This window comes from Callithrix jacchus, chromosome 5 (assembly GCF_049354715.1).
Source record: "Callithrix jacchus isolate 240 chromosome 5, calJac240_pri, whole genome shotgun sequence".
NCBI lineage: Eukaryota > Metazoa > Chordata > Mammalia > Primates > Cebidae > Callithrix > Callithrix jacchus.
Window position 1 is genome coordinate 13,754,239 of NC_133506.1, and position 13,940 is coordinate 13,768,178.

The 13,940-nt window shown below is 40.8% G+C and overlaps 1 long non-coding RNA gene across 2 annotated transcripts in view; it reads left to right on the forward strand.

Moving 5' to 3' along the window:
* The first annotated feature begins 12,220 nt into the window (after nucleotides 1-12,220).
* LOC118153559 (uncharacterized) overlaps nucleotides 12,221-13,940 on the forward strand; it is a 62,908-nt gene continuing 61,188 nt past the window's right edge. For both annotated transcript variants that reach the window (XR_008481206.2, XR_013536317.1), the window contains exon 1: nucleotides 12,221-13,532. This is a non-coding gene — a long non-coding RNA (uncharacterized LOC118153559). The remainder of the gene's footprint in view (nucleotides 13,533-13,940) is intronic.

Below are 13,940 nucleotides of genomic sequence, written 5' to 3' on the forward strand. Positions count from 1 at the left end.
TCTATTAGCTTCTATATTCACTGTCTGGCAGGTAGGTTGTACTTTTGGATTAAGTTCTTCTTTTGAACCTTATCTGAATTCTGTTTGCTCAGGTTTCCAAATTGCTCTGGGTGACATCTGCTTGTCACCAGTAAAACCAAAAGGACAGCAGGGTAGATTGCCTTGCACAGGGCAGACAGGTAATTGCAGCTTTAATTTTGTTTTGTTTTTGGAGGGATCCAGGTGTCCAACCTCTTTATCGCACAAAGAACCTTAATAAATGTGGGAGTGCTGGCAGACAAGATGGCCCAGTGGGCAGTCTGCCCATCAGATGTGTTGGCCTTCTGCTATTGAAATAGTACTTCCCATTGAAGCATCACACATTAGGAATTCTCTGCGGGTCCAAGCACCCCAACAGCTTCCAAGCTAGGAGCACAATTAGAGACATGGAGACTTCTAAGCAGCCAAGAGATACATTTCACCCTGGAAATTCAGATCTCAACAGAGAGTACTCAGGCCGTGTGAACATAAATCATTCCCCTGAAAAGTCTTTCTTCTTGTGAAACAAAATTCCCCAGAGTTGGAATCTGTTAGATGGTTGGTAGTTGTGTCTCTGACTTTGAAGAATTGACCACTTTAGAAATTGTGCAAATATAGAATAAAAGCTAGATTATCTAGAATCTGACCTTAACTGTCTTCCCTTTCAAAACTGACCTGCACACATGCACACACATTTCCTGCACACATGCACACACATTTGCTGCACACATGCACAAATTGAATTCAGATGTAGGAAAAGCAGGGCTCAATCAAAAGTGGAATAGGCCAAGGCTTAGATTTAGGCTGAGCATCCACCGTGGGAGACTGTCTGGGGAGGTTCCACAACATCAGGAAGGAAGTCAGCGAGAATCAGGCGCAACTGGCAGTAGAGAAAGGTCGGGGTCTCAGAAGGCGGACAGAAGCCAGAAAAAGGAAAGGCGATAGGTCTACTGTCCACAGGGACTGGAGTTTGCTGTAGAACTATAATTCCTAGAAACACCAGCGGATGTGTTAGAGGCACCAGCCAATCCTAAGGCTCAGAAATGGGGGCTAGAGAAAGTTCCATTTACTAGAATTGTGGAATAGGATGGGTGGAGGTTGATGAGAAAGGCACAAAGCCCAGTGTGACTAGAACTGATTGCAATTAGGGACCTGAGGATTTCAATGTGAATATTCTTCCATTCTTTAGGTCCCAGAGCAATGTCATTTCAGCTGCCCTCTGAGTAACCAGGTGTATGTCAGGTACTTTTTGTTTGTTTTTTAAACAAGAAAGAACTGCTACAAAAGACATTATCAACTTAGAGTATACAGCTAAATTCAACCATGGACTCTTACAGAACAGCGTTGATTCTTGGATTCTGGCAAGTGGGTCTATTTCCAGGGCACTGTAAATAGATGGCTCAGACCTACTGTCCAGAGATGTGGCAGGGCCATGGGTAAAAGCTTAGGGAGACTTCACTTAAGTGAAGTGCTTTATTCGATTAGGAATATTTGCTTGTTTTCCTACCTTCCTGCCTTCTAAAATAAGCAGGCACATGCTCCTTTGATAAGGTAGAAATGGTTATCCTAAGATATGAATGAAGTCAAAAAATTTTAAATATATTTATTGAAAGCCCATCGAATTATTTTAGATGATCCAGTCAGATTATCACATGTGGTGGCTGGTTGGGTATTTGAAGGCTGGCCCTTAAATTTAAATGTCCAGACAGACTGAAAAAGGGAAATGCTTTTAGTACAAGCTGGATGCCACTGGAGTTTTATGGATATTGAAGTGCTGGGGTGGGGCTTGATCATGTAAACAGCCTTTGGTTCCAGGAACTAGCTCAAGAAGTGTCATTAATGTCTGAGTGGGAAAGCACTGCGGGGAGTAGATGCTTTTATCCCTGTTGCTTGGCTTTAAATTTTAAGGTTTACCAACTGGAGAGTACAGTTGTTCTCAGGCTTTTATTTTTATTTTTAAATCACAGAATGTATGTTAAAAGACATTCACTTGAGAACTCATGTCTACGGCTTTACCCAAAGGCTTATACTAATCCCACTCAGGATGCTGGCTCCTATGCTCTGGGGAGAATCTTTAGTCACTCAATTTTTGAAGACACTGGAGCACAGGTCTGGCCTTAATCTTGCTGTGTCTAGATTGGAAGACTGGAAACCTGAAGTCCAGTGGCTCTACAAAGCATCGCTGAAGGTTCTCATAGGAGTTTGGTTATTTGGGTGCCTAGTCTACTGTCAAGTCAGCACTGGGAGGCCTTTTCTGTGTCACAGGCTCCTTGCACCCCAAACAATGATTTCTTTCTTTTTCGTTTTTTCTATTTTTAAAACAAACAGGACTGGGTCTAATATTCCAGATAAATGTGCAGCAATGAGGAAGGTGATGGGGAAATTGAGGCAGCAATGGACAGGCAATCGTCTTGATAAAAAGGCAGCATTTGGAGCCAATGGCAGAGAGAGGCATGAAACAGAAACAAGAGCAGAGCATAAAGCTCACATTTTCAGCCAGAAGTGGGGTCTAGAAGAAATCCTGCTCTCAACCAAAAGACCTGGTGTCAGGTCATGAAGGACCAGCTGTGAGGACTGAGTTTTAAGCTGGTTTCAAGTTTTCTGAGAGAGAACCAAAGCTGAGATCCTGACCTTGGCACCACTGGAATTAGAACAGTGGTAGGTACTTGGAGAAAAGTGACAGGCAAGCAGTAGACTAACGACGCTTACTGCAGAACTAGAGCCTCTTCTACGCAAAGAGCCAAGGGCTAGAATTGGGCCAGGGCAATCCTGGCAAAAGTGCAACTTTGAGATAGACTCCATGGCTATAGCTGGGAAACTTGTGGTAGAGGAGGGATGATGTCATCAGTTCATGCTAAGCTAAGGGCTCAGTGGTTACCTTGGCAGTTGTTTGGCGTTAATAATCAATATAACAACACAATTAGAATTAAATGAGTGTGTTTGAAGACATCATCTATGAATATTCTTGGTTCTATTGATACCATAATTTAAAAAATATTCTAGCACTCCCAAGGAAGATTAAACCATGAGCAAACATCAAACAGTATCAGTTTCACAGTGTGATGTGATACTGTTCACAATGTTTTTCATGGTTCTAAATATTCTACACCATTATGTCCATTATTTCCATTTCTATTTCATTGAGTTTTTCGAAATTTCAATTACTTTCTAATTCCAAAAAAAGTAAACGTTTTTCCTCAATGTTTTTTCTCTTTCTCATAGACAAAATGTACCCACATTTTCATTCGTATTCTACTTTGCTTTTTTTCCCCTTCCCTTCCTCCCTCCCTCCCTCCCTTGCCCTCTTCCTTTCTTATCTTTTTTTTCCCCTTAAATATTAATTCTTCTGGAAAGGGCTTCTAAGAATGTTTTATTTAAGCTATTTGGCATTTCTGCATCACAGGATTCTTGTACCCCAAACAGTGATGTCTTTTCATTTTTTTAAATTGTGTACAGTTATTTTTCCCTTTTCTATGAGATAGGTAGGATGGGTGGTATTTTTCTACAGATAAAGAAATGAAGGGTAGAGGCAAGCAAAGATCTATCTAAAGCTGTAGAAGTGGTTTCTGTGAGATTCAAGATTGCAATGCCATTAAATGGCTCTCTTCTCATGGTTCTCTGCAGTACGTGGAAGTCAGGCTATGTGAAAGATTTCCTATGTAGCGGTTTCAAAGTATCAAAAATCACAGGGATTCTCTGATGTCCCACAAAATTTGGGTAACTGGAACTTTTTCTTGCACACTCAAGGTTGAGGACCTCCTCCCCAAAACCTACCTTATTTTCCTCATTTATTGCAGTTGGTAACACATTGTCAAATTCACCTTCTTAAGCACACAGCACCAGCTTTGCCACACAGATAAGAATGATCATTGGAGATAGAGTTTCAAATCAGACTTGTGAGAAGCAGATGTTAACTGTCACCTGCCAAAGGAACAGCAGGACCCTGACACTCTTTGATATATTTGGAGGTGATAAAAAATGATACTTTAAGTGTGTAGCTCTTCTAGGAAATATATCTGAATACTAGCACGAGATAGAGGCCATCAGATTGAGATGATGAGTACCCACTGCCACTCCTTATATAGTAGTTTAATGAGCCTTATTACATACTGTAGGAAACATATTGAAATGACCTGAACTCTAACTGTATTCTTTTATTTCACAGTTTGGAGATAAAGAAGGTATGTGAGAGCCCGGTGAATGCCTAGTAACTTGAGTAGTTTGTGCACACCACGTGTAATTTTTTTGTTGAGTATTTTGTTCATTTTGTGAGAGAGATGGTATTGACTTTCCATCCATCACACATAGGCATTTACCTTGGGCTGGAGCTGCAGTGCTAAAATTTGATTTTAAGTACAGCAGGAAAGCAAACTTTCTTGTACAGATTGCCATCCCCTGTTTTTGAAGGTGAAGAGCAAACTAGAAAATGGATCTCCCACCAAAAGTGAGGAGACGATGAGGGATTCTAGAAATCATCTTCTCAGGAAAGAAGAAGGGATTAGCCTGGTGCAGAGGCTCAGGCCTGTAATCCTCGCACTTTAGGAGGCTGAGGTGGGCAGATCATGAGGTCTGGAGATTGAGACCTTCCTGGCCAACCCTGTCTCTACTAAAAATACAAAAATTAACTGGGTGTAGTGGTGTGTATCTGTAATCCCGGCTACTCAGTAGGCTGAGGCATGAGAATAGCTTGAACCCAGGAGGCAGAGGTTGCACTGAGTTGAGATCACACCACTATACTCCAGCCTGGCAACAGAGTGAGACTCCATTTCAAGAAAAAAAAAAGAAAATTGCTTAAAGAGAAACAGTTAACATGAGATGTGCCATGTTTGGGCCGAGGGTGATCCTCAGATGTTAAGTGGCTATCTCCATTTGAGTTTCCCAAAAGTGGCCTTTGAGACAAGAATTTGAGTTCAGATATTTATTTGGAAGGTGATGCCAGGAAGGGTGAAAGTAGGGAAGTAAGATGGGAAAGGCAACAAAGCAAGTGTTTATCAGTGAGTTACAGTGTGGGGCAATGGGCTTCACTCCTGCGAGGGACCTCTGAATTGTTCCACCCCGGGGCAAAGATGTTGGAATATTTAACTCCCATTTATCCCTTGTTGTACCCTCAGGCAGAATGATGTACATACTGTTGCGCATTTGAGAACTGAGGAAGCTCCAGCTGCCCTCTGGGATGGGCTAAAGATATCTGCTATGATTGAGATGTCCTCAGCTTAGACTCAAATCTTGGATGTGCCTTTATATGCTTGGCAGACTTTTTATCTCGGGGCAGAATTGAGGGAGGTGAGAAACCCAACTTGCTTGTCAATTCTTTATATATTGTGAATGATACCCATTATTAATAAATGATTTTGGTGTTGGATGGTTTTGTATATATTAGTTAGTTATTTTTTTTAAAAACTCTTGAGGTTATTTAATACTTTAAAATTGGTTTTTATGTTTTGAGAGTATAGTGTGTGTTGTGTGTGAGTGTCTATTTGTGTACTAGACAGTATGCACAAGCCTTAGTTACTGAAGGAGAATCAGTTGGACATGTCAGCACATATGTGATATGAAACATCATCCTTATGGTGCACATGTGAACATCCTTAAGAGGAAATGGCAAATGTCTTGATTAGAAAATGGCCTTTCTTCTCAATGTGATACGTGTAGTATGAAATATTTTCTTGAAATAGATCTGAGGTCAGTGTAGCTGCTGAGTGGAAACCATGTGCTTATCTTGGACCCTTTTAAAATCCCTCTTTCCTATTGAGTGATCTGTGTGTTAAAATTAGGAGTAGAAAGGTTGGCCACACAAAAGATGTCCCTCTGTTGTGGAAAGCTGAGTCCTTTAGTAAGAGTCACAAGGAGTGCGAGCAAGTTTGGACAACTGTGTTAGAGTCAACCTCTTTTCCGCATGACCCAAGGTAGGGCAGATTCCCAGCACAGCCCAAGCTTGTGGAGGGCAAGTGAGCATATTGCTGAAAGCAACAGCCCTATTATTTAGGGTGAGTAACTTAGAAAGCCCTTGTGTCAAAACTGGGCAGAGTTAATTTTTTTAAAAATATGGTTGAAATATCTGAATAAATCAGCTATCTAATTGACTATTAAAAATGACTATTTTTTCACTACTTATCGTCATCTTTCTAGTTTGGCTGGGAGGCAGCCTAATGATGTTTAAACTGTGTTAGTATAAAGACAACACAGTTTTCTTGATACTTGGGTACATTTTCAGTGGACTTGGGAGAGGCTGAACTTCAGTAAATACACAGTTTCAATACCAGTATTGTCTGAGTATGTTAAAATGTGTAGGCCAGGTGTGGTGACTCATGCCTGTAATCCCAGCACTTTGGGAGGCTGAGACGGGCAGATTACTTGAGGTCAGGAGTTCAAGACTAGCCTGGCCAGCATGGTGTAACCCTGTCTCTACTAAAAAAATTTATAAAAACTAGCCAGGCATGGTGGCACACACCTGTAATCCAAGCTACTCTGGAGGCTGAAGCATAAGAATCACTTGAACCCAGGAGGTGGAGGTTGCAGTGAGCCTACATGGTGCCACTGCACTCCAGCCTGGGTGACAGAGTGAGACTCTATCTCAAAAAAAAAAAAAAAATATTGTAGAGCATCATTGTCATTTTAAACTTTTCTGTTTCTCTATGTCTCTACATTTTTCTCCATATGTTTATACCATGCATATGTAAAATGGACATTTTAAATATGTATGTATACTATATCAGTCATGATCTAGTCAAGAAAGCAGATACTATACCAATTATTTTAGCAAAGAAAATTTAATGTATGAAATGTGTTAAGCAGATATTGGAGGACTATTATCTGTTACAGAAAAAACAGGTATTGTAAGCATAGTAGTCTAAGTCTACCACTTCTTAGACTATGGGAACCAAGAGAAGAACCTGAGGTTATGAGAACCTTAGAGGGGTGACCCTGCAGGGTTGGATCTGAGGACATGCAATAGGATTCATTCTTGGAGCATAGGCCAAAAATAAATACATAACCCACACTTTTGGAGGCCGGGATCAAAAGCCACTGCCAGGTAAAGTAGCAAGGCTAGCAGTAGCCTTACAGGAACAGCAAGCCAACAGAAAGAGGCAAGATTATCTTCCCCTTCCCATCTTGCAGGATTCTTTTGGGACCCCTTTCTGGCTTAGCCCAACGAAGAGCTGGCTGCAACACAGAAATATAGTCTGCAGAGTCCCAGCCTCAGCATCCAAATCAGAGTTTAGAAGCTGGGCTTGGAGAGAAGACACAGTGGTTTAATGACCACCATGCATACAAAATTGGATTGAGCCACGTGAAATTGCTGATGCCCAGCTAAAATATTTTTTTAATCTTAAAAAAATAGCAATCTCATATGGTTCAAACAAATATAGGGCAAATACATATTAGATTATATGTAATCAAAATATATTTTATGTGTTCATAAACTTTCACACCTCATAAATGATATATATATATATAATCAAGCATATGTAAGGTAGAAAGAGACCATTCCACACCTAATTATGTCAAAGGAAGCTGGTGCCATTCCCTGAAGGAGATGAAACGTATCTCTGTATCTAATCCAACCTCTCAATAAAGTGCATTTACTTTAGGACCCTATGATAATCACACTGGCATGTTGTTGTATGGTTCCTTTTACTGCTGCTGAGTGTTTTCCATAATGGATAAATCATTGATTCATCATCCTACTGCCTTGACCGTGATCTGTTGAGTCTTAAGGATCCACAGTGATCAGGTGCCAGAAGCCAAAACTTGACTTATAATGTCTTTCAGTAGATGTAGATTAGAAGAGGAAACACAGACCGTCCATGAAGTTCTTTAAAGATTTGAAGCCCCTTGAAATTGCTGCTGCTATGGGGCAGCCATGATGCTTCAGTATAAAGTTCCCATCTCTTATAAAGGCAGCTACCTGGCTGGGCGTGGTGGCTCAAGCCTGTAATCCCAGCTCTCTGGGAGGCCGAGGCGGGTGGATCACGAGGTCAAGAGATCGAGACCATCCTGGTCAACATGGTGAAACCCCGTCTCTACTAAAAATACAAAAAATTAGCTGGACGTGGTGGCATGTGCCTGTAATCCCAGCTACTCGGGAGGCTGAGGCAGGAGAATTGCCTGAACCCAGGAGGTTGCGGTGAGCCGAGATCGCGCCATTGCACTCCAGCCTGGGTAACAAGAGCAAAACTCTGTCTCAAAGAAAAAAAAAAAGGCAGCTGCCTGTGTTAGGTTACTTGTGTGCATTTTCAGGGTGGGCACTCCTAGTCTAAAAGAAAAATATGTTTGCATTTTCTTTATGGGAGTGATTCAGAGGCTGTTGCGTAAGTCATGGTTGAAGGCACATGGCGTGTTCATTGCATGCCATGGGAAGACTCCTTGGGTACTTGTCAATGACTATTATGCATCTCCCGAGGGCCATGGTACGATTCCTATTTCGTTTGTTTCGTTTACTCTTTAAATACAGTATAAGAGAAGGGAGAGTGAGGCCCTGCAAAACGGGACAAAGAGTGGGGCCATGAGTCTAAAAGATCTTAGAAGTATTTGTGTCGCTACAATGTGCATCTTATTTCAGGGAATCCCACAGACAGCTTTCCAGAAGTGGGCATTTCCTCTGGAGCAACCCACAAACGTTTCCTGGCCCCTGGGGCCTGCAGTCCCCTCTCTCCCTGACAAACCACTGCCACAGTTTCAAAGTGATTCAACTGGCGTCCCCGCAATGCCTTCTAATTCTGACTTTCACAATAGCAGGGAGTAGAAGACACTGACAAATGAGCTATTCTTGAACCAGAAGTTGGCCCAACTGTCAGGCGTAATAGCAGCCGGGTAGCATTTGTGGGATAGCCTGCTCATGAAAGATGACTTTATAATTGCCTTCCAGATCCCAAGGATAAGAGAGTATGTTGAAATCAGCATAACCCTCTTAGGCTTTCAAAACCCAACCTCAAGAGGCCAAGAGATGTGTTGGCAGCATGAGCACTTGGCTGTTTGTATGGTGATCATCTCCCCCATTTACCCAAATATGTTCTGGGCATTCTGTTTACCTCTCACATTGTCTGTCTGTGCGCTTTAACAGATCAGATGGCACCTATTCGTATGTTGTGGCCGCTTTCCAGAGGGACTCATTACCGCCTTTACTGCTCATAAAATCCTTTGGTGTTTAATCCTCTCAGCACTTTGCTTTGTTTCATGCCATCTGTCAGTGGGCTTTTGTGCCCTGTGGGTCAGTATATCAACACTTCACTTTTCCTTTCCTGAAGACAGCTCCTGTTTCTGAAGTCCTTTCACTGGGGAAGGCTGTTGGAACAATTTTCACAGGACAAGTAGGCAAACCGAAGGAAAACAATAAATAAATCCGCTGCATTCGGCTCAGTACAGTTGAATTTATAGCCTGACGCAGGGTGCTTCCCTGGACCAGAGTTTCACATTCTTATCTTGGAAACATCTGCTTTCTGCGATTTGTGATACAAAGCAAAGGTGATTGTGGAAACCCATCCAATGTTGGGAAGGTGGAATACTCTCAGTAAGATGATGGTGGCTTCTCACATTTGCTTTTTCTATAAATACGTAGGTATTTGTAGGATGTTTTTAACTTCGGGGCAAGGGCCACTGGGGAAAAAGTAAGATTCTCAGCTTTTCTTGATAATTCTCAAACACTTTCATTCTTCCAATGCAATTAAGTTACTTTGGCGTTTTCAATCGGAGAGTTTCTGAAGGGAAGTCTGGGGTAGATTTGTCATTGAATCCAGTCAGCAGGCAGAACGCGGGGACTTATTGTGACCTTGATCTGATGACCAGGTACGCATGTTTCTATTTGTGCACTGCAGCTTTCCTTAGTTTAGTGTTAGATATGATAGGGCACAGTTTATGTGTCTTGCATTTTTCAAACTTCTGTCTCAATGTTCGAACTGTCAGTGACATTAGGAGCAACGCACAGTAGTTCAGCACTGTTGGAACGTGGTCAGCAGTTACTGAGTCCCAAAGCGCAGTCTGTGGGCCCTACTGCATCAGAAGTACCTGGAGCGTTTCAAGGAAATGCAATTTGCAACACTCACTTCAGACCGACTGATTGAAAATATTGGATCTATGTGTTTAATAATCACTTCCAGTTTTTCTAACTCACATCAAAGTTTGAAAAGTGCTTTTATAGAGGGTCAAACAGTAACTCTAAATGGGATCAGCCACAAAAATATTTCGTTCTTCCTTGTTTAGAAGAATGTACTGTATATTGTTAAACTATACTAGGAAGGATATTCTTGCTTATCTATGAAAACAGTTTATGTGGAAGAATATAATGAAAAGAATTAGGCTGAGCATGGTGGCTCATGCTTGTAATCCCAGTGTTTTGGGAGACGGAGGCTGAAGGATCACTTAAGGCCAGGAATTTGAGACCAGCCTGGGCTGGTATAGTGAGACCCCATCTCTACAAACAAATGAGAAAAAAAATTAGCCAAGCGCTGCGGCACATGCCTATGATCCTAGCTACTTAAAAGGATGAGGTGGGAGGATGACTTGAGCTCAGGAGTTTGGGACTGCAGTGAAGTCTGATAGTGCCATTGCACTCCAGCCTGGGTGAGAAGAGTAAGACACTGTTTTAAGAAATAAAGAAAGAAAGGAGATAAAAGCCTGTAGAGGCTTTTCTACCCAAATCTCATTAGTCTGAATAAACCAGTTGGCCATGTTCTCATTTCATGTGTTGTTTACTTTTATCTCCATGCAGTTCTGCTCATTTAGTATTTTAAGTAAACCCTTAAGAAAAGTAACAACAACCATCTCCTCTATATTATCTAGAGGGCTGGATCAATGCGAGAATCATAATAAACTGAAAATTAACCAGCAAACCCTTTTTGTTTTAATCCTAGCGGTTAAGCATTTTCTCCAAAGCATTAATCTAGGAACTTTAACTGGGGATTTTGTGATGTCTCAAGATCACCTTTTGGAGATAATACAAATTCTCATGTAACTCCAGGACTCAAGTTACAGGTGAAGAAAATGTCTGTGTAACTTCTGGCGAAGAGTATGTTCTCCCTATTTAGATAAGTGTACAACGTGAAATACAATTTGATAAAGACTTAATAACTAAATAGTTCAATGAATCGAGACTTCACTGTCTAAGGTTCTAGACCAAAGGCTAAACACTCAGTGTCTGGACAAAGGAGACAGTGGCTTTTATCACAGGCATATTATTCTGCCACGAAAGCTGTCCTTGCATCTGTTGGCATAACACCACAGAAAGTAAAACAGGCTCCCGGAATGGAGTTATTTCCATCCCCTCCCACATAGTATTCCCTTTGAAGCAAGCAATTTGTCTACACTCAACTTTTCCCTGTTGATTTTCTGAATCAGACAGACTTTCCCCAACCCCCTAGAGCTATTAGTCTTGTTAATCTTTGCCCTTCACAAATGAATCTTTTGTGCTGCTTGTTACTGGACTTGGATTGCTGTCTTTCCTTTCCTTTCATTCTTTTAAAATTTTTTTTTCTCAAGTGAACAATAAGAGCAAACAGCTCAGGATGAAGGAGGGCGGTGAGGAACGATGACCTCTGGTTGGTCAATCTTGATGACACAGTTTATGGGTTTGGAGGATTCTGTTGTCAAGGGACACAGGGAAGGGTTACCTCGTAAGAAAATAATGTGGTCATGTGATGAAGAGCTAAGGATGAGAGAAACTGCAGTGTTTCTGCTGCTGAACAATGACAAAGTTCACTGGTGTTCTCAGGTGCAAGGGAGAGAATAGGCCCTCATTGTGAGGCAGCGTCAGCCCTGCCTTTGTTTCTGTTTCCCTTGCTGAGGCATTAACACTGTCTTGTCAGTCTGTAGGCAGGTTGGCATGGGATATAACACTGATGGATATTTAGTCAGTCAGTGCATCAGAATGGCTTGTCTTTGTTGATATAGGTCTTTGTACACTCCTCGACTAGGTATATAAGTAAATGACAGCTTTACCAGATCACAAAGTCTCATGAGGAAGCTTAACCCTTCTTCGACTAGTTATATCTGTTTGCGTATTTGATATCATGGTATGGTGAAAGCTAATAAGGCTTGAAAATTAAACGTGAAAAGCTATGAACACTGGCTTTTAAATATTTGTTTTTTTCCCCTAATTCCTGGTGAAATTTTCTTTTCTGTTTTTTAAAGATATTATTAATATACGTAGTGCACTATAGTCTATAGCTTAATTAATTTTTATAATACATGACTAATGTAACCATCATCCAAATTAGGATATGGACCATTTCTAGCAGCCCAAAAGGCTCCCTGCTGCCCCTTCTCTATCAATACCCAAACCTACCCCCAAGAAGTACTATTCTAATTTCTATTCCCGTTGATATATTTTTCCTGTTCTTGAAATTCACATAAATGGAATAATACAGAATTTATTCATTTGGGTCTGGTTTCTTTCATTCAGTTATGTCCATGAGATCCATCCATACTGTCCCATTCTTTTTTATGGTTGTGTAATATTTCATCATGTGAATATACTACAATTTATCCATTCTACTGTTTATGAGCATCAGATTGTTTCCAGTTTGCAGCCCCGGTGAAAATTTTATACGAGTCTTTGGTGTATATATACTGTCATTTCTGGTGCATATGCCCAGGACTTTCAGAAGTATATATGCTGTCTGGTGGGCAGATATGTTTAGCTTTAGGAGATACTGCTTAACAGTTTGATAGTATTTTTTAAAAGTCGTTAATGTAAATTTAATCTAGACAAAATAAAAAATGATTAAAAATGTTTAGATTCATACAATATTAAACTAGAAGTAAACACCTCTTTGGGTTGATATTTATTTTCCATCAATCTCAAAAATAATGGCTAACAAAATTAGATGATGATTGAATGGCATTCTTCATAAATAGTTGTCCATCTGATTGAAAGAACGATAACCAGAAAGGAGATTAAAATTGTTTATGAATCAAATTCAGCAGCACATTTTCAGCTTAGCTGTATTCATGAATCTTAAGCTGTGGGTTAAGTTATGAGACATTGCTACTTCCTGAAACTGCAGGCAGAAACCCTACTAAGGTTCAGACATCTCCACATCTTTCAAGGTAAAGAAAATGAGAGCAGGGCAGATTTATTTGGGGTAAGTGAGACTTTGGAAACCGAAACATTTTTCCAACTTGGAAACAATTACAATGTTTTTGTGAAACTCACAGACCCTGTTCCCAAATAAGAACACAAAACCTGATGTTGGAAGACCAGTATCAAGGAAGAAGGAAAGATGCTCTTCTCCTGTTTTAGATATAATTTCATGTTCATTGTCCCATGGAATAAGTTTTAACTTCTTTTATAAATGAAACATTCAGTTTCACCAGAGTGCGTTTCTACAAATCCATGAAGTCAATAGAGTATTGATTTTTGGTTCAACGTGAAACCCTTGACTCTATATCTCTTTTTATGTTAGAGACTATGGGAAATACAGAAGGAGGAAGGATAGATTCTGCTTGGAGGAAGGAAGAAACTCATGAAACTATTATGGATTTGGGCTCCGCTGTTCAGTGCTGATGACGAGAGACAGGTATCAGGGAAAGGGGAGATCAGCATGGACTAGAGGACTCAAGTGGGCTTGTGGAAGAGGTCAGGCTTAAGGCCAGTATCGGAGAGGTTAAATTAAGTTTAGCTTAAAGTTACCTCCTGTAAGGTATTTTAAGTTTGGCCTAAAGGTTGCTCTGTATATAGTGAATGGTAACCTAACTGGATGTGTTACTTACTCTTGTACCTACTGTAACCTCTTGTACCAATCACTGTGTCGGCAAATCACAGGCAGCCAACTGCTCAAACCATATTCAAATAAGGCAAACACTGAGCTGTAACCAAACCAGCCATTTCTGTACCATCAATTTTCTGTACATCACTTTCCTTTTTCTGTCCACAAGTCCTCTCTGACCATGTAGCAGCATCAGAGTTGACCAGAAACCATTCTGGT